Below are 25773 nucleotides of genomic sequence, written 5' to 3' on the forward strand. Positions count from 1 at the left end.
CCAGCCCGTAGCCAGTCGCTATACTGACTGCGCTAGCCCGGCTCCTCACGCACAGCCCGTAGCCAGTCGCTATACTGACTGGGCTATCCCAGCTCCTCACGTCCAACACGTAGCCAGTCGCTGTACCGACTGCGCTATCCCGGCTCCTCACGTCCAGCCCGTAGCCAGTCGCTATACTGACTGCGCTATCCGGGTTCCTTCTTGAATCATTAGCAATTGTTGCCGTCCTAAAGCTCAGGCGCTTATTCTGTGGCTTCCCACCGCGGCGGCCCAGGTTCGAGCCGAGGTCAAGTCAGATGGGATTTGTGGTGGACAAAGTGGCACTAGGGCAGGTTTTCTCCGAGTTCTTCGGTTTCCTCTGCCAGTTCTCAATCCACCGACTGCTTCACATTCATCATCTATCACCCGGGGCTGGTATTGTACAATAGGCCAGAAGTGGCCGACGTACCAAGTGGACTCAGTCTCACCCCACCTCAAGAAACTAGCAAAGACTAATCACCATAATTAAATTAAACAAGAAATGAATTAAAACATTCATCAGTGTCTCTATGCACATTTCGTAACATCCCTCGAGATTAATGAATCTTTAAAGAATTATAATATTGAGAGCCCTTTTTAAAATTCATTGACTAAACGTTTTTTTAATCTCTGTATAAAAATTCACTGAAGTGTAAAAGTTTCTAATTGCAAAAATGGCGACGTTTCTGAACTTTCAAGTTAAGTTCCGAAAACGTCCAATAGTATCCGTCTCTCAGCTTCAGTTGGCATCATTTAACTCCTATAGAAGAACAAAGACATGGAAGTGATTTATTAAGTACGCCGTTGAGATGGGCTCAGGTGCCACGATATACGTGTACATACCAAGTTTCGTAAAGATTGTTTCATCATTCTAATGTTAATAAGGGTCGATACACATATACACAGACAACATTGAGATCGCATAAGCAAACATTCTTTATTTTAAGGAGCCCAAAAGTTGGCTTACCAGATAACCTTGCTGTGTGTCTATGTGTAAACCCCCCCATATAAACTTCTGAATGCGTAGACCAATCTTTATGANAACTGACTCGCAGCCACTGTGCAGCTCACTTATATAGCTGCAGTGCTTGCTTGTTGCGTAATGAGTGCCACGTCATCCTGTTACGTCACCGCTGTTGATTCGCCTTGCATAGTTACCCGGTTACGGGGCTCGGCTATCTTCGGCTCCGCTCGTGACGTCACCGCGCATAGCTGCCAGGATGCGGGGTGATTACTCGCCTATTACGCGAGCGTTACGTTACCGCTGAGGGGTGGGAGGGGAGCGCTGACTCACCCGCCGCGTCACTGCTTGGGGGGGGCTCGGCTTTGCGCAACATGTCACAATATATATATTGGCCCCTCAGCCAGTCCTAACGGCGTTTTTCATAATACCTCACATCACCTTGTTTATGTGTATCCCCTCCCCCCATCATTGGTAGGCAACACGTTCCTGCGGCGACGAATGCACACAACAATAGAATTGTGGTGCGCATCGTTTTCTATGCGATTCGTGTCGTATCAAAGGAGAGTCTGTGTGTGTATCCTCCAACCGTTACTAGGCAACGTCTCGTTAAACACTTTCCCGCGACAACTAAGAATTTTGGGAAGCCTCGTTCTATATGCGGTCCATGTCGTATCAAAGGAAAGTAGGCGATTAGTTCTTCCCAGGACTTCTTGTTATTTCGACTTCGTGGTGCATTGTACCAACTTGTACTCTTCTCCAAGTATAATTAGAAGGATCAAGTCAAGGAGGATGAGGCGGGCAGGGCATATACCACGAATGAGGGAGATGAGGAATGCATATAGGATATTGGTCGGAAAGCCGGAAGGAAAGAGACCGCTGGGTGGATCAAGGCGTAGGTGGATGGACTATTAAAATGGATGTTAGAGAGATAGGATGGGATGGTATGGATTGAATTGATCTGGCTCAGGATAGGGACCGGTGGAGGGCTCTTGTGAACACGATAGTGAACCTTCGGGTTCAATAAAATGCTGGTAAATTCTTGAGAAGCCGCAGAATTGGCGGCTCCTCCAGAAGGGCTCAGCTTCATGAGTAAGTAAGTAAGTAAGTAAGTAAGGTCAATTTCTTAGACAGTCAGACTGTATGTACAACGTGCAATGTTAGGGTTCTTAGTGAATAATGATTTGGAAGCGGTCGTGTCCTAATGCGAAGTAGTGTCCCTGCAATCAGGATAATTCGTGTCCTCACCGAGATTCTAACCTCGTGCTTTCTTAAACGAGTGGGAAGTGCTATCGCTTGAGCCAACTTGTGCGGCCACCTTGAAGTAGAAGTGAGCATTAAAGAGTGTCAAACCTTCGGAGTCAGTAAGAGAAATGTCAATATTGGCATTGTCAGTTTAGAGACAAAGCAAATAGCGTAGAAAAATTGAGACTCCGTCAATAAATGCGGACGGTACCATCAGCTGCAGTATCAACATTCTTCTTCTTCTTCCTTTTCGGCATTCTCGAAATTCTGTTCGTCTCCAGCACCTTCATCTCTTCAGCAGAGAAAACAACCTGCCAAGGAAACGCTACTCCAGTCTATGTACACAGACCGGAAATTCAAGAAGAGACACTAACTCTACTTGGGTTCGACCTCCAAAGTAACGTACGTATTCTCATATACCTAAATTGGCCTTACGTCGTTTAAAGCTCGCGTTGAAAGTGGTTTTCTATTGGTGAGAAGCATTCCTGGATTATTCTTCGACCCTGAAGATGGAGGCGACATATTCCTTTGAAACGTCGGTTGTCTTTCAACGTACTACAAAAGATCCCGAAGGAAAGCATAGGTTAGTGGAATCTCTGACATTGTGAACGCTCATCAAAGCGTAACCAAATTTCCTCTTCCCGAATTCACGTAAACAATTATAATTTTGTTATTTAACGACACACAATTTCGAGGCCATATATCATCGATGATGAAACAAAAGAAAACCAAACTCCGTTGTTTCACTCCGCAAGCGAACTATACCGACCAAGTGACCGCCGCTTGTCGGCGAAGTTAGTGCCAACTTTAGCGGATAGAGGGTATCGCGTGTTCAGCGCAAGGGATCCCCACTGCCGTTAATTTCTGTTTTCTAGACCGGAGCTGCTATATGCTTGAAATATCTCCTCAATTATCCTCACGAGGCTGAGTGGATCCCGTTCCAGACCAACTACTTCTCAGCAAATCTGGTTGCGCCAGGAATCGAACCCGGACCTCTGGATCTGTAGCAGGACCTCTGACCGCTAGACCACGACGTTTATATCCCAGGAGGTAGAACTCTGCGTAACTGCCCCTGCGAGAGCCTCAAATTCTATAAACATGAAGTTACTTGGCGTATTTAATGAGCGAACGGGACCGGGTCTGATAATGAGAGCTCCGGTTATTCTGGCAGTGACGAAGGAGGCTGAAGGACACGTTAGATGATGTTCTTTGCGGCATCTGAGTACCGCTGGTCAGTTCTGCGGGGTAAGCAAGGATGTCAAACACTTTCTGCGTTTCCATGCCAGCGATCCAATAAACGGAATGTGTTGGCTTTCTTCTGCTCGCTCCCTTTTACGTTTCTGCCATTAATCTCCATTATGGACCAGAAAGCAATAGCATCTTACCGCCAGCTTCGAAGAAATGCATCCGTTTCCAATCCTCAGTTACTCTGAACTCTGCAGTGTGGACTACAAAATCGCGAGTCTGATGTTAACCTACATCTGCATCACGAACTCTTATGCATATTGCTTTTCAGTTAAACGTGTAGAGGTTAACGCCAGCGAAATGCGTACCTCGAGATTCTGGGGTTTTAGACGTATCATAAGTGAATGTGTGGTTTTAGGCGCATTAGCAACTCCTTTTCCTCTTCCTCCTCCTCTCCTTCCTTCTTTCCTCCCCTTCTCCTCCTCTCCTCCTCTTCCTCCTCCTCTTCTCCTTCTCCGCCTCATCTTTTCCTTCTCCTCCTCCTCTCCTTCCTTCTTTCCTCCCCTTCTCCTCCTCTTCCTCCTCCTCTTCTCCTTCTCCGCCTCCTCTTCTCCTTCTCCGCCTCATCTTTTCCTTCTCCTCCTCCTCTCCTTCTTCCTTTTCTTCTTGCTAGTGGGGTGGAACTAAGTCCCTTGTGTTGTGGCCACTTGTGGCCTATTGTACCAGCCCCAGATGATAGGTGAGGGTGATTGTGGAGCAATTGTTGGAATGAAGATTGGCAAGGGAAACCGAAGTACTGGGACAAAACCTGCCCCAGCGCCACTTTGTCCACCACAAATCCCACTTGACCCAAACCCGCGATCGAACCCGGGTCGCCACGGTGGGAAACCAGCGACTAACCGCTTGAGCTATGGTGCGGCCCTCCTCCTCTTCCTCCTCTTCTATTCTTGTTGCTCTCACTTGGAGCATAGGGCATCCATGAAACGCTTCGTTTCACTTCAGTTCCTTAATCTTAGACAGTCTGTAAGACTCCTTGGACGGGGATCAGCCCGTAGTAAAGCCGCTACCTACACACCGGACACAGAATAAACGCAGACATCTATGCCTTGACAGGGATTGGAACCCACGATCCAAGTGTTCGACCTAGCGAAGAAGTAAGGGGACCCACAGACACAGAAACTTGTAGGTGATTTCATACGTCTCCTTTTATTTTTTCAACATAAGGAGCATATGCTACAATGAGACTTTCTTTATAGAGTTCAGAGTTCTTTAAAATAAAATTTGTTTTATCCATTTTAATGTAGGCTGATGTTCCATTGCAGTGCTAGTTCGAAGCCTACACTAAACTGTTTATAGACCTTTATATTTAATTTCTGTTTATATTGAGCAGTGTTAGTAAGCATGGAAGGATTAATAACGATTTTTTATCCTTTCAGTGGTCTTATGTAGTTTTGACTTCTCGCCAGTTTGAGTATCATCAAGCAGTAACGAATAGCAGCTTGTGAATTTAATGTTTATCATAAGGGAATGGTTCACTGTACTCTCTTGGTTATTTCATCTCCTTCTGATGGTCGCCTGTTAATATTACGCTGTGTAATTTGACAGTTTTGTTTACCCCGTTCGGTGCTTCAGCCTCGATTTGCATATATTGATCTCAGTACATTAACCTTTTAAATAAGTTACAGAAATTGACGAATCTTGGTTATAGTTTTTATGCTCACTTGAGTTGACGTTCCTAACCGTTATGGTCTCGGAGTTCGATTCTGGTTCCTCTCTTGTGGAACTTTTCGTCGTGAGTACCACAAAGAAAGTTGACTAATCATTATGGCTTTTTCACATTATGTTCTTCTGCGCTAACATCACATAATCTAGTACATTTCTATCAAATTGTTCGAGAAACATATTACCTCCATCTTTGTGTACCGTGAAGATGGATGCAGTATGTTGTTTCGAAACATTTCTAGGCCGTAGTCACATAACAGTAGATGAAGAGTACTATCTTCTGGAATTTGACACCATGCAGTCTGATAGAATTTTACTGATGTTTCGTATTAAAATACATCCTCCATCTTCAGGGTAAAAAATAAGATTAGTAAACAAATAAAGAAACATTGAACAACCAGCTAACTCATTTATGTGTTATGGTCGAAATACTGTTCTGCACTGAAGACGTAGATATGTTCCTACGAAACATGGTTAAACAGCACGGCGTCACATCTCCGAATTTATAAATTCGTGTAATTTTCTTGGTCCTTGCTTCTGATAAACAAGTTTTACTAGAGGAACATTCACACACTTGTATCCGTGAGGCTCTATGCTACAAGCCGGAAGGTCGCGGTTTCAGTTCCCAGTAAGGTGTTTTTTTTTTTTTTCAATTGACCTAATCCTTCCAGCCGCACTATGGCCCTGGCGTCAACTCAGCCTCTGACAGAAATGAGTACCAGGAATCTTCCTGGTGGGGTATACGGTGGCCGGAGCGTAAGGCTGACAACCTCACCGCCATCTGTGAGCAGATTGTCTAGAAGATGTGAGTCTCGACGTCTCGCAACCCTATCGGCCTCTACGACCCTTTACAGTGATAGTTTTGCCTTTAACTTTACTTGTTTCTGTAGTAGTATCTATATGCGGTCCCCTGTTTGCAGAACCAGCCATGTGGTATTGTTTTCTTTATCAGAATTCTATCCTGCCAGGAACGTCCTCCAGGGATCTTAGTGAGAAGACGTCAGGGAGTCTCCAAGATCACGTTCCGCCCGTTGAATTCAGCCCTACGTTAGCGACCGCACCCCAGTATCCACCCCCCTGTTAGTGTTAACGTGAATGTGATACGGTTCTCAGTGATTTCAAGTAATTCTACACTTTAGCGAGGCAGCAACGAACAGCGTCCTCTGCTTTCGGTACTGGTACACACACACGGAGCTGGGCGTGCTTAATGAGCCTGTTAGCAAATGTATACACTGGGATCAAGCCTTAATAAGTTGACTCTGTGCTTAATTAGACACAGCATCATGAACATGTTTGGGGGAGTGAAAGTAGGGTATGGTTTCACGTGGAACTACAACGGGTTCTGCTGGATTCATATCTCAGGTTGCTGGTCAGAGTTCCTCGCTACAGATCCAGAGGTCCCGGGTTCTATTCCCGGCTCTACCACATTTTCTGAGAAGTAGTGGGTCTGGAACGGGGTTCAATCAGCCTAGTGAGGATAATTGCGGATAAGTGAGAATAATGGCTCCGGTCTAGAAAACCGAAATTAACGACCGTGGGGATCCTTTTCGCTGACCACGCTACACCCTCTATGCGCTAAAGTTGGCACTAACTTCGCCGACAAGCGGCGGTCGCTCGGTCGTTATAATTCGCCTGCGGACTACAGGCCACGGAGTTTGTTTTTGAGGAGGGAACTCTGTAGACTTTCTTTCGAAAGTCACCAGGCTCTAATCTCCACTGAGTGTCAGCTCTTATCACGGATGTTTTCCATATGGTTTCTTAAGACTTATTGTTAGAGTCCTGGAAATATTTTTGAAATTGACCACGACCGCCTTGTACAAATCCTACTTTAACTAACTCCATGGAGCTGAGTCGTTCATGAGAAGCCATCAGTCGCTTAGCTACTCAAGAATGGTCCAATACCGAGTATGTTGGCTTAAGCGATTTGTATTCGGAATGTACTTGATTCGAATCTCTACTGGGACACCGATTATTGTGACTGATAATTTTCATGGGTCTTTTCTTTTTATTGCTAGTGGGGTGGGACTAAGTCCCTTGTACTGCAGCCACTTCTGGCCTATTGTACCACCCCCAGATGATAGGTGAGGGTGATTGTGGTGGATTGAAGATTGGCAAGGGAAACCGAAGTGCTCGGAGAAAACCTGCCCCATTGCCAGTTTGTCCACCAGAAATCCCACTTGACCAAACCCGGGATCGAACCCGGGCCGCCGCGGTGGGAAGCCAGCGACTAACCGCTTGAGCTATGGCGCGGCCTCCTCTTTCGAAGTAAATACCGAAATAGTACCTGAGATTAGATCACGATCTTTTCCTTTCACAACTTTCCTATTCAATTATCATTGTATTATTCGATGGTGTTTAGTCTCTGCTACTGACAGCGTCATTAAATAAACCGTAAATAAATATCCAATCTGAAGAATGTTATACTTTGGGAAATAATTGTTTTTTCTTTTCATAATTTTCTTATAAATTTATTTTGGAAGTCGCTGTTGTATTAAAGCTCTTGAGGAGAGATGCTTATCCACAAGATAACCGACAAACCCATTGGTACCACCAGAGTTTTCGCTGACAATTTGAAGATGAATAAATTTCCCATATTGACAGTTATATAGGCAGTTAACAGTACCAGTGGCCTTGAAAATCGACAGAAGGTGAAGGCCAAAGCCTGCATGTTGACAGATGGGCAGTTCAGTTGGACGTGTGACGCTAGCTTCCAGTTCATTCTATATTGCAAAATTAAACAAGACGGCTAGTGAGCCGTGCCCAAACAGATCACGGTATTGGCCGCTTGCTTCGTGGTTTTAAATGCTTACGTTTGTCATACACAAAATGGAACTTCAATGCAGTTTGTTTTCACAGTTCACAGAATCTGCTGAACGTGTCAGTGTGTTAGCTGAAATTCCATTGGTTGTCGCACCTGTAAATCACTATAAGAATATTTTTTTTGCACTACAGCCCCAGTGGACCTAGGCCTACCTCCATGAACTTCTTCGTTCACTTAGGTTTTTCAAGATCTTACACATACGGTAGGACTCCTTGGGTGAGTGATCAATTCGTCGCAAGGCCTCTACCTATAGACAAACATCCATGCCCTGAGCGGGATTCGAACCCACGATCTCGGCTTCCGAGCGAGCGAAGACAGTTCATGCCTTAGACCGATCGTGTTAAATATTGTCCGTCTTATGAAATGTATTTGTTATTGCCATGTGTTTGTGATTATACACGGGATTTGGGTTGATAATTAGCTTCACTGAACGCTTATAACACGTTAACTACAAACAACTATAATAGACTCACGTCTTTACACACTCTACAGATCGCTACTATAACCACCAATTTTTATTTGCCTTCATTAGTCGTTGCTTGATATCGGCTTCTAACAGTGCTACTCTGATAGCTGGTATGGTATCCACTAGACTATTCGAGAGTGGAATAGGTTAAAATATTGAAACTCTTTCTTTTTTTTGTGGGAACAAATTATTGTAAATACAAAATAGGCCCAGGAAATGCCCATCCAGCCTTCTGTGGCACATTCTTATAAACATCTTATTCTCTAATAGCGGTACCCGCGGTTCTTAATATAGATCTTAACTTAAATCTGAGAGTAGACTGTTAATAATCAGTACAATGACTTTTTTTACTTTTCTTACATATTTGTTTTATATAAATATAGGAATGTTGTTTATGAAGTAACAGACGCCTTGCAGAAATCTTTTTTCTTCTAGCCTTAAGAGCTCTATAACTGCCTTTGGGTATTGTTTTTTGCTGTTCTCAGACAAAATGTCCATCAATGTTGCCCGTTGGTCCTCGTACAGTTTACAGTACCACAAGATATGTTCCTCCGTTTGCAGCCCATCACCACATTAATATTCGACCATGATCACAGTGTTAAATCTGTTTAGGCTTGCTTTAAGATTGATGTGTCCTGCTCTCGTACGGTTTATTGACACGAAGGCACGGCGGTTCATTTTTATCTTGCGGAACCACGGAAACGAGCCTTTCCTGTAGCACCTTTCGAAGTAGATTTCTCCATTTGCCTGTGTAATGTGCTGAAACCTAGCGTTGATCGCCAGAACTTCTAATTCGTATGGCACCAAATGAGAAATAATGCCAACAATGATATTTTTGCGATATTGTTGGTTTTAGGGCCCTAGATTCATTCATTGTTCGGTAATTTACTTCGACATTTCCCTGTGAGACTCGTATGACTTCAGGAATCTCCCAGTTATGCTAATTTTAGACCAACCCCACGAGGAGTCTGGATATAACTGCACTGGCCAAAGAAAACCGCAGTTTACATCTCCAGTTCTCCACCTCACGTGACTCACAAGGAGGAGCCTCTCGATAAATCTTTCATGGGTTCCCATTAAGCTCGCTCGTTGTAGCGAAGAAATTCGTTTGCGGCCTCTCTCCGGCCGGCTCTCCTGTTCTGTTTTTATGTAGCTAAGGTTTTCGTTTGGAGCTTATTTACAGCGCAAACAGGAAGAACTTCAGTGAAGGAATTTCGTGCCATAGAAATATATTGTCACGTGTCCGGGGTTCCGTGACAATTAACGGGTTGTGGATTAGACGAATGTGTTTTGTTGGATAACTCATTTACAGTTACAGTTACCTGAAATACCGTCTTGCAGACGATGCGACCTGACTGGCCCATCGTCTCTGATCTGACCACTGATCCCGTCTTCTCTGATCTGCTCTCCTCTCCGGTCTTCTCTCTCTGATCTCAATTCCGATCTTAATCTGAGTGTTATGTTACGGCCGACGGTCAGTCTGCCAGTCTGTCTATGGCACGGCGTTTAAGAAATATGAATGAAAGGTTTTTCGGCGGCTAATTATTGGTCTTCTCTGTTTCGTTGTGCTCGAGATGAACGAACTCCTCTGTCTGCTGCCTGCTTCATGCTGGTTTCTTGTTTGAACCAATATTCGATTCGATATTTTCCTCCGAAGTGTACGTTGACTTTCACCGGACAATACAGCATTATATCCCAGGAGATTGAACACTTCATAGCCAACCTCAAATCCAACCAAGAAACAAACATCGCGAATTTATTAACGGGAGCGCGTCCTGGATATTGTCAGCAGTAGCCCAGTGCTGTCAGCAATATAGGGATTGTTGGTCGGCTTTTTCAAAATTAAAAGTAAATGTTTTTTTCCCGACATTGAACAGCTGGTAGATACAGAACCACGCGTTGTATGAGGAGTTTGTTTGGGTTAAGTTCTTATTTTCTGAATGTGTCTCATTAAGTGAAGCGTCGAAAATACTCCAGAAGACACATAAAAACACATTCTCTACTGGGGTAGGGCTGGAGGGTTGCTAACACTCATTTTAATTGCCTCAACCGACAAAGTGAAATATGAATAAGTTGCTAGTTGAAGATAAAAACACTTATGAAAGCGACGAGACACTGTGACGGAATGTGTTCATTTGCTAGGCAACGGCTAGGTAAACACTGCCTAATAGCCGGAATAGTAGTAGAAGAGGAAGTCATTTTTGCTAGGCAACGGCTAGGTAAACATTTGTTTCCATGGCAGCGAATGTTAACAAAGGCATTCCCGTGACAGCAGAAAAGAACAGAGGAACTGTTCGACATGGCGATTTCTATCCCCGTATCGTGGCCGTTATAAAAATCAGTGCATTTTTTAATTCGGGAGTGTAGAAATCAGCCCGAGATTAGTGAGAGATTCTTCACAGAGCTTCGTCAGACAGACGCCGTTCAGAAGGAGTTCAATGTGTGACCTGTTATAATTAACTGTAATTGCAAAGAAGTGCCAATAAACCCAATCATCAATTTCGAACCCATTACTGTTAGTCACGCTAACCCCGTACACGTGACAATATTGTGACATGTTGACCCTCCCACCCCTCAGCGGTAACGTAACGCTCGCGGTAATAGGNGGTCTGTCCTTTTGTATGCGACGTCTGGAAATCTATTTGTTTACGGGCGTTTCGGAGAAATATATTGCCTCCATCTTCGGAGTTTTAAGAGTAAAAGAAGCGAAATAGTAAGAAACATGCAGCCAAAAAAGACACGATGGGCTGCTTGTTTCTTGCTGGTTTGCGTGGCTTACTCTTCAACCCTGGAGATGGAGGCAATAAAGGTCTCCGAAACATCGGTAAATTTTTACAAAATTTAGCGACGAAACACCTCAGAAAACTTCATAGTCGCCGTCGTTAGGACCTCAAATCCAACCCCAAATTATGTTTACGGAAAGTCTAATGATGTTAGTATATGCTTTGCGAGTGTCGGATGCAGATAATAGTCTACAGAAATGAAGATTTCATGAGGTTCTATATTCTCGACGTGGTTCGACGTGGTGAAGAATCGTAAGAGAAGGTTCGTTTATATTGGTTATAAGGAACAAAACAAAATTTCGATATACCTCTGTGGACACATTCAGAGAGGACGGTAGAGCGGATATTAAAGAAAGAAGCCATTTTTAATTATTATCCGCATAGAAGAAGAAATGCCGGCATTAATAAACGTTAAGAACCGTCATTTGAGACTCGAAGAGTCTTATATACAATCCTTCAATAAACTAAAAACTCCGTGATTTTAGTCCGGAAGCGAACTATACCGACTGAGCGACAGCCGCTTATCGGCGAAGTTTAGTGCGGATAGAGGGTGTCGCCTGGGGCAGATTAAAATAAATAAAAAGAAGCACAAATTTTCGAAGAAATTGAGACTTCATTCTGTAACGTAACACGTAAGGTTTAAGGGTCGCATTCTTCTTACTGTGCAAAGGTAGAATATTAATTAATTCTTTAATTATGTGCTGGAATGAGTGATTTTCCCCCCCTTGGCACTACAGCCCCAGTGGGCCTAGACCTACCTCCATGAACTTCTCCGTTCACTTCGGTTTTTCTAGATCTTACACATTCGGTAGGACTCCTTGGGCGGGTGATCAGCTCGTCGCAAGGCCTCTATCTGTACACAAACACAGAAAAACGCACACACACAAACTAAACATCCATGCCCTGAGTGGGATTCGAACCCACGATCCCGGCTTCCAAGCGAGCGAAGACAGTACATGCCTTAGACCGCTCGGCTACCGTGACCGGCAGTGTATAAGAATAATATATAAGAATTCAGTTCGTACCTCACAGGAAACAGATCCGAACCCACGATCCCGGCTTCCGAGTGAGCGAAGACAGTGCATGCCTTAGACCGCTCGGCTACCGTGACCGGCGGAATGAGTGATTTGGCAGTATAAATTCTTGAACCTACCAGAATTCGAACTCCGACCCCACCAGCCCGTAGCCAGTCGCTGTACCGACTACTCTATCCCGGCTCCTTTTGTATTACTGTACAGTAAATGAAGTCCTGAAGGCCAGTAATCCTGATTGATTACCATTTTCACAAGAACCTGCAACTAGAACCGTTCCAGGACCCGTACCTTCATACCCTGTTTTTTTTTTGGGGGGGGGATGTGACGTACTAGTAATGTGATGCAGAAATTGATGATGTCATGTTGCCAGAAGATTGAGTAAATAGGTCAGGGGAGACAAGGACTTAAGCAGTGAGGCTGGTTGTGTCTGCATGATTTCCAGGCGACCCCGAACTACATGAAATATCCTCCTGACATTCAGTATGTTGCCTGACATAACACACCAGACTTACAGAAGTCGGCACGCGAGGTTGCTTCACAATGGCGGGGAACACGCCAAGACAGTGGGTCAACAGAATTAAGAAAACTGCGGGACAGTAACTAGCTCTGTGGTACAGAGTGCCTAGAAGTTCGATAACCAACCGAGCAAGACGTTCTCGCTCGTTTTATAAAACCCCTGATGTTCGGCACAGTATTCACAAAGCTTGCCCTTCGATCCTATCCTGGTCCACCTTATTTCTCTCAGATTTATTTTTATATCGTGTTGTTTATTCCAAGCTCACTCCGTTGTCTCTTCTATTGAGGTTTTTTGTGTTCATGCAGTAGGTTCTTTGACTAGGTTTGTAGCATAAATTTCTATCTCCCTTTCTATCGTAGTTCCACGAATGTGCGTGTTTTATCACAATTTTTGTTGTATATTTTCTTTTTATCTCTCTTTGACATAGTCTGTTCTCAGGCATTTAAATAGCAATAGTGAATATGACGTGGAAGCAACGAAAAGGGAAGTCTCGAATCTGAGACAGCAAAATATGGTCGCGAGTCCTACGGGGACTCGAACCCCGGAATGATTTCACTGGCAAGGGCCAGCAACAGTTGTTTTAACGACAGACCCGTCCTCTCATCAGACAGAGCTCCCCACATCAACAAACCCGCAACTGTCTGACAGAAATAAAAATATACTCATAAGCTCCAGATAGGTGTTTTATTCCAAGGCAGACTGGACGAATGACCGTCGGTCGTAAAATGAGACCCAGACTCAGACATGAGTTGTCCAGTGATTGAGGTTAGCTCCTTGTAAGGGACCCATCAGAGTAGTGTCTCCACCCTCACCTAAGAACGGAAACAGATCCAGATTTGGAAGCGTTTTTCTTTTCTAGTTTTTAGATTTCAAAGTACGAAAAGCCAGTAATTCTGTCGTACTTTATTTGATAAAATCACCAGTTCAGTATTAACAAGAAGTGGACCTGGAGATTATGAGCCATTATGAAGTGTTATGGCAGTTACTCAATCTAGGACACGTCGAAACACCACGTGTGGTGTGTGAGAGCTCGGCTACTTATCCATGTTCAGAAGGTACCGGGTTTGATTCTCTGCTGGAAAGCCAACTATGCCAACATGATTTTGATGGTTTTTCGCAGTTCCTCCAAGAACATAATGGAATAGTATTCCTGCATCAGAATGGTTCCTCGCTGTTTTGTTTCATGGTCTTACCAGTTTATCATTGATAGCCATCTAGAATCTAGATAACTGTGAGATTCTAGATGAAGAATTAAGGGCCATTCCTTTCCGCATCGACTGCTGTGACATCTCGAAATATCTCTGGCTTTGCGTTCCGTTTTTTTTTTTGCCGTCTATATGCAACGTCGGTTAATCATCGTTTTCTCTTTATTGTCACTACATGTTTCGGCCTAACCGGCCATCATCTGGTGTAGAGGTTTTTTGATTAATCGCCTGATGATGGCCGGTTAGGCCGAAACATGTAATGACAATAAAGAGAAAACGATGATTAACCGAATACGGCCTCCGTAGTCTAGGGGTAACGTTCCAACCTCATGAATCAAGGTGCGCGGGTTCAAACCCCTCGGAGGTCGTGGAATTTTTAAGGGCGAAAAATATTCAGGGAACAAGTCCTCCGTGTCGTAGATTTACGGCACGTAAAAGGTCCTCATGTCTCTAGGAGACCTCTGAGCAAAATTAGGCAAAGTTTCCCGCCGAAGTAGTTTCCAGTGCCTCTGGTAGATGGGGGAAATATCAGGTACCGAAGGCCGACCTCGTTGGCTGAACGGGGCCGATAGCACGCACCAGTACCGATAGGGTATGGCGACAGTAGAAATTAAAGGGGGACGCACTATGGACCAATAACTGGTCTAAGTATATGGGGAAACCCACCCCCTCTAATAATAATAATAATAAATGATTAACCGACGTTGCACATAGACCGCAAAACCATTCTGCAGTTAGATACTAGAGGCCGCGCCATAGCTCAAGCTGTTAGTCGGTGGCTTCCCACCGCGGCGGCCCGGGTTCGATCCCAGTTCTGGTCAAGTTGTCTCCGAGTACTTCGGTTTCCCCTGCCAATCTTCATTGCACCAATTGCTCCACAATCACCCTCACCTGTCATCTGGGGCTGGTACAATAGGCCAGAAGTGGCCGCGGTACAAGGAACTTAGTCCCACTCCACTAGCAGTAGATACTAGAATTATCTGCTTGAAACCCTGGAGGGATCGATTGTGCTTACCAAGGTCTTTGTACGGATGACCAGGATAGTTAAAATACATCAAGATACGCCTGTGAACTCCTTCAATGGGACGAGCAGAATGTGATTCAAACCTGAAGGCATTTAAATTTTATCCTCACTGACAGAACGGTTGTGTGACCCGCACAGCCACCTCTCTTTTAGGTAAAGTTAAATGAATCCCTGTAACAGGCCCAGAAGGCCCCTAGGGGTTGTGAGAGGTCGAGGCTCCCACTTTTTCTACAAAATCGGCTCACAGATGGCAGTGAGGTGGTCTGCCTTACGCGCCGGCCGCCCTTTACCCCCAGGAAGATTCCTGGTACTCATTTCTGTTATAGTATTGGTCGACCCTAGGGTCATAGTGGGGCTGGAAGAATTAGGACAATTGAAAAAAGTCCACCTCATCGTGATTCACCTTCCTCAGGGGATAAGAACATTTGAAGTGTGAAATGAACCAGTTTGCTGAACGCAGTACAGAAGCTGAAAATGTGTTGAGCATGAATTCTGCGCACGCGATGTGGCTTCAAGGCACAGCAGTAAGTTACTCGGCATGACCCCTTCCTGTGGATCTATCCCAACCGACAGTTTCCTGTCATGCTGCCACTTGCATCCGCCCCTGACAAAGTCGATTCTAGGCGTGTGGGAAGATCGATCCATTTCCGAGCCAACATACGAATATTCTTTGTGGTTCTGCATCTTTATGCCACTTGTTTATTTGCAGAATTATTGCCAACATGGATAGCTCGGTCTGTCGAGTGACGTGCTACGGACTTGACGACCGATGAAGCGGGTTTCGATACCCAGAATTTACAAGTTTCTCCAAAGTCAAAATTGACTCTGGGGTTCACAAAGCATTCTGTCCAGTGGCGGCGGTCGCTCGGTCGGTATAATCGCTTGCGGTCTAAAGCCACGGATACTTGTTTATCTTCCTCACTCTGTAACTAGGGATGGACGTGGTAACGTGCTGTTTGGTGAGGACTTACACACGCTTCTGGGGGCGGTGGTCAGTGGGTATGGAGAGATTGTTGAATTATGATTAACGGGGGAAAGCCGAAGCAATAGAATACATCAGTTGGCGGTGATGAATGATTTGGGGCAATAGTGCAGTGGTGATTAGCGGGGGAAAATCGAGGTTAGCGCACACCTGTAGGACGCAGAGACAGATGAGGCTTGAACAATGGTGGAACGGTAATATACAAAGAAAATCCCGGAGAACAACATACTTCAATTCCACGTTATCCAGAACGAAGGGCCGCGCCATAGCTCAAGCGGTTAGTCGCTAGCTTCACACCGCGGCGGCCCGGGTTCGATCCCGGGTCTGATCAAGTGGGATTTATGGTAGACAAAGTGGCGCTGGGGCAGGTTTTCTCCGAGTACTTCGGTTTCCCCTGTCAATCTTCATTCCACAAAATTCTCCATCATCATAATCACCCGGGGCAGGTACAATAGTCCAATCAGTGGCCGCCGTGCCTAGTGGAGACAGTTGGACTCCACCCCCCAATAAGCGAATTAAAAAAAGAACCTTAGACTTATATTCGGGAAGTGGCCTAGTCTAAGAGTTTTACTTCCAGAACAATCTTTTCTGGTTTCGGCCTATTTTCAAGTATATATTCAAGGAGTCATCCTCCATGTGACTCTGTGTAGATTTAGAAGTTGATACAATGTAATCAAATAACCGAACATTTAGTGAACCAGCCCTAGTCCGCCTGCAGAATGATGTATACTGTAGCCAAGGCACAAGCAGCGCTTGGCTGCGGTCTGAGCAGACTTAACGCTCGAGAGAGGCTTCCACGAGGTTCCATTTAACCGCAGTAAAGAAAGGAGCGAATCTTAAACTTAAGGTAACATAACGTAACGTTACAAATCATAAAAACATTCGCAGGGGTTTTCAGCATTTTAGTGTTTCAATGATTATATCTCAGAAACTTTAATAATTTAATAATAATAATCCAATGAACACATCGGGACTTGTAATCGCCACCTTCCGGCTTGTAGCATAGTGCCTCAATCAACTAAGCTACTGCGTGCCCCCTTCCCACATCGTAACATCCATAAATTTACTTGGAGTTCTCCTGATGGGAAGATACACAATCAAATAGACCATATTTTGATAGATAGGAGACGGCAGTCAAGAATACTTGATATCTGATCATTCAGGGCAGCAGATTGTGATATTGACCACTACCTGGTGATGGCGAAGGTTAGGGAAAGACCGGCAGTTAATAAACAAACAACACACAGAGTTCATATGGATAGGTTCAATTTAAAAAATTGAACTACTTAGAGAGTAAGGAGCAGTATTGTGTTGAAATCTCAAATAGATTCGCAGTTTTGGAAAACTTAGACGCTTAGGTGGGTATTAATAGAGCTTGGGAAACTATTAGAATATCAAAATTTCTTCCATGGAGTGTTTAGATTATTATGAATTGAAGAGGCATAAGCCATGGTTTGATGAAGGATGCTCAAAAATATTAGACCAAAGGAAACAGGACAATTTGCGATGGTTTCAGGATCCAAGCGAAATAGATGTGGATAATGTGAACAATCGTGTGTACAGCTATAGGCCATGCGACGAGCTGATCACCCGCCCAAGGAGTTCTACCGAATGTGTAAGATTTAGAAAAACCGAAGTGAACGGAGATGTTCATGGAGGTATGCCTAGGCCCAATGGGGCTGTAGTGCCAATGAAAAAAAAAGAGTAAACACTATAAGATGTGAAACCAGCAGGCATTTCAGGAACAAAAAGAGGGAATATCTGAAAGACAAAAAGATCAGCAACAAACAGTCTCTGGTAACTGACTGACAACTTTATACCTGTTGCACATTTCGGAATTTTAATTCAACGTTGGTTGGATAACGCGTAGGAGGAGCGGAATTGAATTCAATATGTGATTATATTGCTGCGTTCGTTGACTAATCCTCAAATTTTAACGATTACACCCTAACTTCTCTCGACTCTGGGTTCACATCTGTGAGATTATCTTTCCTTAAATTATATTATTTTAATTAGTCGTTAACATTTTGAGTTACGTCACTGTTCCCTATACTTCCCCGAGCTTAGTTGAAAGTTTGTAGTCCCGAGTATAACTTCATTGTAAATTAGAGTAAACTGTTCCAGTACGTTACGTTAAGTGAGCCTGTTGACCGTGACGTGGCGTACCGCGACGGCCCCAGGGAACTACCGTACTTCGTAATGACGGAGACAAACAGCTGAGAGGTCAGTAGCTACCACAGCTCCGTTTATATCTGTCCCGCATCGCATCTGAGACCTATTACGGTCAGGGCGCAAATGTATCGCTTCATTTTGTATCTAGGGACGCACCGAGGTCACTGCGGATTCCTCTATTTTTAACCCTAAAAAGTTCAATTACAGCTTTTCAGACCTTTCACACTGATGGATATGCACTGCTTTACCACTTAGCGTTCGCGTGACTGATTTTAAGTGTCAGAAGTGTTACACGCTTTATGCATTACGAGATCGTAACCGTAACATGATCGTGTATACATTTGCCGTCTAATGCTACAAGAATTTATAGGTTAAGGCAAGCAGGCAAAATATTTATTGGGGTCGCCATGTTATTCTTATCCGTTTTCCCAAAATATGTATTATAAGAATCTGCATTTCCTTGCTTATGACGGTTGTCACCATACAATATTTATCGATTTTATATCGAATGGAGATCTCCTCTGTGGTCTAGTGGTTACAGTTCCTGGCTACAGATCCAGAGGTACCGCGTTCGATTCCCGGCGCTACAAGATTTTCTGAGAAGTAGTGTGTCCGAAACGGGGTCCACTCAGCCTCGTGAGGATAATTGAGGAGCTACTTGAATGGAAAAGTAGCGGCTCCGGTCTAGCAAACCGGGATTAATGGCTGTGGAGTTCCGTTGCGCTGACCACGCGGCACCCTCTATCCGCTAAAGTTTGATCCTATATATTTCCGTTTACTACTATACAAAGCTGTATTGAAACCTGTTTCGTCCTACGGTCTTCAACTCTGGGGATGTGCAAAGCCATCGACAATCAATCTCATCCAGAGATTCCAATCAAAAGCACTAAGGGCAACTGCAGACTCGCCACGGTATGTGAGCAACCTTACACTCCATAACGACCTAAAGACACCCTTCGTCAAAAATGAAACACTAAGAATGGCTGAAAGATACAAAAACCAAACTGTAAACCATGACAACGAATTAATAGAAGAGCTATACACGAACGGTCCAGTGACAAGAAGACTGAACAGAACATGGCCCCAAGACATCATCAATCAATGAAATAAACTACATGTAGGAGAAACATCACTGGATGTTTTCCTTGCGAGCTAACCAAATGCAACACATTTACTTAATACTCTGTAATGATGTAGATTGTAAAGAAGCAAATATATATATATATTTCCGTCTTAAATGCAACTTGTTAAATTTATTCCAGACTCTTTCCGTGTCTGTTCTTTCCTCAGAGTGAAAAGCTGTGTTTGGGAACCAGTAGCACCCAATTTATCGGTTCACTGCTTTGAGGAGCGCTAATTAAGAAGTGTGGTGGTGTAGGGGCGTAGATTCGCGAGCCATGTAATTAAGTTTGGACGTGTCGGTTATTTACATGCAGAACGATGTTCTGTAATAGAGGCACACTGCGCAAAATACCTTCGTATAGCTAACTGAACCCTCAGCGTAGTGTTTTATTTACTCGGTGCTCTGTAATAAGCAAAATCGACTTTCTGTATTAGTTTGTTTTTCTTTAACCTTAAGTTAAACAAAGTGATACTTAATAATTAAAAGTTTGTGACGATGGTATATTAATAAAACTATTGTGTTTCTGGAGGTGCACAAAGTAGCGTAGTTGGTTGAGGCACTACAAGCCGAAAGGTCTAAGGTTCGAGTCTCAATGGGTGGATTTTTTTTTCACTTCTAGCCGCACTGTGGCCCTGGAGTCGACTCAGCCTCTAACAGAAATGAGTACCAGGAATCTTCCTGGAAGGTAAAGGGCGACCGGCGCGTAAGGCAACAACCTTACCGCCATCTATGAGCCGATTGTCTAGAGAAAATGTGGGTGCCTCGACGTCTCACAACCGTGTGGGCCTTCACCACGGCCTGTTGCAGGGATAGCTTCACATGTTTATGACCTCCGATGTTGCCTCATGAAATTCTGAATCTGTGAAATGAGAGTTAATGAAGCATCATCCAGGCGTGAAGCCTGGCTGCCTTTGTTGTGTTGAATAAACAGTCTGTACCTATATGTACGGGTACAGTGAACATTGTTATGTTGGAATTCTCGTAAAATGAAAGTAGAATGTCGAGGGTTACATAATGATTGGGGTTCATACATTTTAGGCTTTCTATTCACTACGTTCCATTGCATCCATTTGGTTGGAATGGAAAGAGCGTTATACAGTGTTTGGGATAGAAAAGGGGGTCGAGATTGATTCCTCGGTGTACCGACTGGCTAGGAGCTGAACGTCGTACGGGTGGGAATTCGATTGTCGTTCTCCACGTCGCTCAGACCGGCTCTGGAGCCTACTTAGTCTCCTACACAATGGGTACCTGGGGTTAAAACGGCCGGGGCCTGAAGCTGACCACTCACATCCAACTAAAACCGACATAAAAAACACGTATCTATACATTCAGTCCTCCATGCGATTTCATGATGTACTCAGTTAATTAAACACAGGGATGGCATTACCTTACCTCTCGATTGTTACAGACGCCGTGATAAGAAGAGGAGCATGACATTAAGTTAAACTCTGTAATGTAGAGAACTCAGAGAGAATCACACGCTCAGTCTCTCTCCCTTTTCTCTCCTCTGTCTCCTGTTTTGTCTGATGAGTCGAAGGAAATAAGCATTCTACAAAAAACCTTTGGACTACTTAGGAGACCCCTCCTCGGATTACAGCCTTAACGCGATGTCCAGATCTCTTGGAGAGCCATGTCAGGTGGGGCGAAGTCCTGGAAGGATCACCAATAAAAACAAAACAAACTCCGTGTTCTATAGTCCGCAAGCGAACTGTATAAACCGACCGAGCGACCGCTGCTTGTCGGCGAAGTTAGTGCCAACTTTGGCGGATAGAGGGTGTCACGTGGTCAGCGCAACGGATCCCCACGGCAATTAATCTCTCTTTTTTTAACCGGAAGGTTCGCCAACACAATATAGATATTTCAGATGAGAGGGGTCAGACGAAAGGTAGCCCCTGGACTTGAGGCTACCAGTCTCACGTAGGACAGCAGACGAGAGGACAAAAGGTTCTGAACTGAATTGTAGCAAGCATTACCCTAGTTCAGTCTCCTCTTAATTTCCTCCTGAATGAAGTTTTGATTTGTTATCATCTTTCCCAAATATCTTAACTTTGCCACATTTTCGAAACATCTGTTTTCTGTCGTTATGTCATGATTTGCCCTGCATTTTGGTGACGACACACAACATATACATAGTTTTCTCTGTGTTTCCTTCTAGACCAACTTCTTTACTTGCGTCAATTAAAGTTTGTGTGTTTTTCTTTATGGTATCTACATTATCACCCAGTAGATTCACTTTCTAAATGGAATACTCGAAAGCAAAGTTGAAAACTAGTGGCGATAAAGCATCTCCTTGTCTTGTAACTTAATGGCATAATGATTGATTAATTAAGCACCGGGACAGATTTACCTCTATCTTACCTTTTAGCAGGAAGTGAAGGTAATAACAGACATGTCATAAAGGGGGTCAGCGTTTTTAGAAAACCATAATGTCAGGGTGGAACTAAGTTCAGCAGATGCTGTACACCCAAATTTTGGTGCTTGTTGTACTGTAGAAACAGTTCGAACCTGAGTCTTATGTTACTGGGCAGTCGACCAGTCTGTCTTGGAATAAACCACCCATCTGTGGCTTATGACCAGATTTTTATTACTCTGACGAGAGGATGAGTCTGTCATTTACAATTGCTGCTGGACCTCGCCAGCGCAGTCATTCCCAGGCCCGAGTCCCGTGGGACAAGACAATATTTTACTGTCTCAGATTCGAGACTATCCTTTTTGTTGCATCCTGCGACTCCCAGTGTTTAGTCAAGGACGTATACATAATTAGCCTGGTGTGACTAAGCTTATTTTAAGAAAACACGCAGTGAGTTTGTAATTGTTACCTTGTCACTACATAAAATATGCCTCCGTACCTAAGCAATCTTATGAATAAACTCGCATGAACTTAACTTTATTACCTGCTTAATCTATGACATCTTCACGGAGCTAAAGATATCTTAGTTTGTCCTTCGCAATGAATCACACTTGACCTTCACCTTCCCACACAGCTCGTAGAGGATTGGGTTATATAAAAGGGGGGAACAAGAGTAGAGAGGTTTACTCAAATTTGAAATAAAGAATTTTCCAAATGCCGTTCCTTTGTGCCATTTTATATATTTCATCGGCCTACAAATTCATTTGTTGGTATGAATAAAATCGTTACGAAGCCGCGTGAAATTATGGAGGCGCCACTTCACGGCTTGCATGTCAGTGACCGCAGTGTATGATATCAGAAGGTGCAGGGCACGGCGTAAGTTTTGCTGTAAATACAGAACTCTTTCCAGGACATCGAAAGCGCACATCTTGTATAATCAGCTAAAACGTGGTTTATTAATGTTCATCAAGGGCTATAGTGTGTAACAGTGAAGCAACGATTTCCCGTTTAAATTTCAGCGGACTTTACGCTATTCTTGTCTATCCGGGCAGTGGACAAAGGTTTTCCAGTGACAGTACTGAACACTGTGGAACACTGTGGCATCTCTTCACGTAACGTTAATATGTTAGAATTGTTGTTACAGTTCACTTACTCATTGTTCTGTCTCCGTAGCTGCAATCGCCTGCCTTCCGACTGGAATACGTTTGCCTGTAAGATATAAGGACATTTTAATATTTACTCTCGGATTATTATTCAATGTAAATTTATATATTTAGAGCTATTTCACTGTACAGTACACTATACACTGTACAGACGTGCAACACGCCATCCTCACACGAGTTGAAAGTGCATTAATGTTGACGGTGGAATTTTCGGAAAGGTATTATACCAGGTAAAAAATAAGGTTAAGCCTGTAACAGGCCGTGAAGGCCCATAGGGTTGTGAGATGCTGAGGGTCCCACATTATCTAGACAATCGGCTCAAAGATGGCGGTAAGGTTGTCAGCCTTACGCGCCGGCCGGTCTTCACCCCCAGGAAGATTCCTGGTACTCATTGCTGTTAGAGGCTGAGTCAAACCCGGTGCCATAGTGCGACTGGAAGGATTAAGTAAACTGGAAAAAATTCACCTCATTGGGAAACGAACCCGTGACCTTCCGACTTGTAGCATAGTGCCTCAACGAACTACTTTACCGCGTACTACTAGGTAAACTGTTACATACTTTGCCACTTGAACAATAAATACCGGTATTAGAAACAGTACTTAATGTCTCCTTGGCCACGCCATAGCTCAAGAGGTTAGTCGGTGGCTTCCCGCCGCGGCGGCCCGGGTTCGATCCCGGGTCTGGTCAAGTGGGATTTGTGGTAGACAAAGTGGCGCTGGGGCAGGTTTTCTCCGAGTACTTCGTTTCCCTGCCAATCTTCATTCCACCAATTGCTCCACAATCACCCTCACCCATCATCTGGGGCTGGTACAACAGGCCAGAAGTGGCCGCAGTACAAGGGACTTAGTCCCACGTAACTAGCAATAAAAATAAAAATAATGTCTCTTTCTTATCAACAGTTTTGGAACTGTACAGTGAAACAGCTCTATCTCGGAAACCGTTCAGAATAGGACACGTGTACATATACACTTTTTTCTTAGAATGACCGATACTGTGACCTCCCGGAATATTGACCTTTCCTCGTAGGATATCCTGCATAATGTACACTAGAGAACTGTTTCTAAGTGAGGCAGGAGGGGTAAGGAAGGAGAGAAATGATATCGATAGGACAAAAAAAAAGATACGAGGATGGGATAGTAATAAGGGAAAAGCATGTAACTCTTCACGTAAAGTGTTCGTTACTTATATCCAGTTGTATCCAAAATTCTGACGCGTTCACAAAGTTTAGTACATTTCCACAGTGTGTATCTTCTCTACTGTTCACGACTGGAATAAACAGATGTGGCGATATTAACAGGCGCAATTTTTGTAACTTTTCGATGAATACCCCATTCATTGAGGGGGCACTATGCTACAAGCCGGAAGGTCGCTCGTTCAAGTCCCGATGAGGTCATTGGATTTTTTTTTCTGTTGACTTAATCCTTCCAGCCGCAATATGGCCCTGGGGTCGACTCAGCCTTTAACAGAAATGAGTACCAGGAATCTTCCTGAGGGTAAAGTACGGCCAGCGCGAAAGGCTGACAACCTTACCGCCATCTTTGAGCCGATTGTCTAGATAATGTGGGAGCCTCGACGTCTCACAGCCCTATGGGCCTTCAGGGCCTGTTACAGGGATGGCTTTACTTTACTTTTACTTTACCCCATTCATTGAAGTTCAGTAAACAACGTAATAACGTAGAGAAATGGCTAAGGTCTTGAGGGCCAAGCTGGTCTTGGTACCAACAAATGTTCATAAATAATACATTACTGCAGCAGTAATCAATCAAGCTGAAGGGGTTTAGAGACCCGGTGGGATTCTCTGTCGCCACTGAAAACACCCGTAGCCCAGTCCAGCGTGCTTCATCCCATGATTTGAAATTTAAATTCTCTTTATGATATTCTTCTGTTCTTTCAAGATGTTCCCATCATTTACCTATTTCAATATTCTGGAATATTATATGAAAAAATCCATACGGTGTCTTTGATCTCAGAGCTTCTCATTCCCGGAGTATTAAAGTGTCCTATCTCCACTTTTTGTGGATAAATTCAGATAATTCATTTTTGTGATTCTCCGTGTTGTGTTTACCTACCCCAACTAGCAATAAGAAAAAATAAAGGTCAAAGCAACGTTCATGAATATATGTATTTGCCGTTCTTTATCTCTGTAAGAAGAAGATATGTTAAAAATTCTGTTCGTTAAATTGTTTCTTATTACAACTTAGCGCGTTTCGTAGAGTTGTCCCTTACTGTGGACGCTTAGAGGCCTCCGTAGTCTAGGGCTAACGTTCCCACGTCATGACTCAAGGTACGCGGGTTCAAACTCGGCGGAGGTCGTGGAATTTTTAAGGGCGGAAAAATTCAGGCAACAATTCCTCCGGGAGAGACTTTAAGCCGTTGGTCCCCTGTAGTAGATTTACGGCACGTAAAAGATCCTCATGTCTCTAGGAGACCTCTGAGCAAAATTAGGCAAAGTTTCCCGCCCAAGTAGTTTCCAATGCCTCCGGTAGATGGGGAAGTATCGGGTACCACTGCCAGCCTCGCTGGCTGAACGGGGCTGATATCGGGCACCAGTACCAGCAGAGTATGGCGAATGGTAGAATATCAAAGGGGGACGTACAATAGACTATTAGTCGCGGTGAATGGGGAAACCCACCCCCTTCAATAATAATAATAATAATAATAATAATAATAATAGTGTGGACGCTTCGTCGTTTATTTTCACCAATACCGGAATATGAACTTGCTCCTTTCATACACGTGTATTTGCCGCAGGTCCCCGTCCCGCTATCTCGACGGAGTCGGCTCTCATTCTACTCCATATCGGCCTGTTCCTGCTTCTATACACTGCTTTATACCAAGTCCCAGTCACATTGCGACTGACGGTCAGTCAGTCAGTAAGTCTTGGTGTGGAGCCCCATGTGGAGCTCATGACCAGATATTAATTATTGTTTACAATTAGGGTCTTGTTTATGTGGGGCGCCCTCTCTGGCGAGAGGACGGGTCTGTCTGTTGTATATGCTGTT

At 44.1% G+C, this 25773-nt stretch overlaps 2 protein-coding genes across 2 annotated transcripts in view; one reads left to right on the forward strand and one right to left on the reverse strand.

The window, feature by feature from the left end:
* LOC111869484 overlaps positions 1-22795 on the reverse strand; it is a 73276-nt gene extending 50481 nt beyond the window's left edge. The window contains exon 1 of the mRNA XM_023861054.2: positions 22762-22795. The gene's annotated coding sequence lies outside the window, so the exon portion shown is untranslated. The remainder of the gene's footprint in view (positions 1-22761) is intronic.
* The window catches only part of LOC111869485 (pseudouridine-5'-phosphate glycosidase), a 192252-nt gene that overhangs the window by 118728 nt on the left and 47751 nt on the right, over positions 1-25773 (forward strand). The gene's annotated exons all lie outside the window — the stretch shown is intronic.

Source organism: Cryptotermes secundus, unplaced genomic scaffold, assembly GCF_002891405.2.
Source record: "Cryptotermes secundus unplaced genomic scaffold, Csec_1.0 scaffold1921, whole genome shotgun sequence".
Lineage (NCBI taxonomy): Eukaryota > Metazoa > Arthropoda > Insecta > Blattodea > Kalotermitidae > Cryptotermes > Cryptotermes secundus.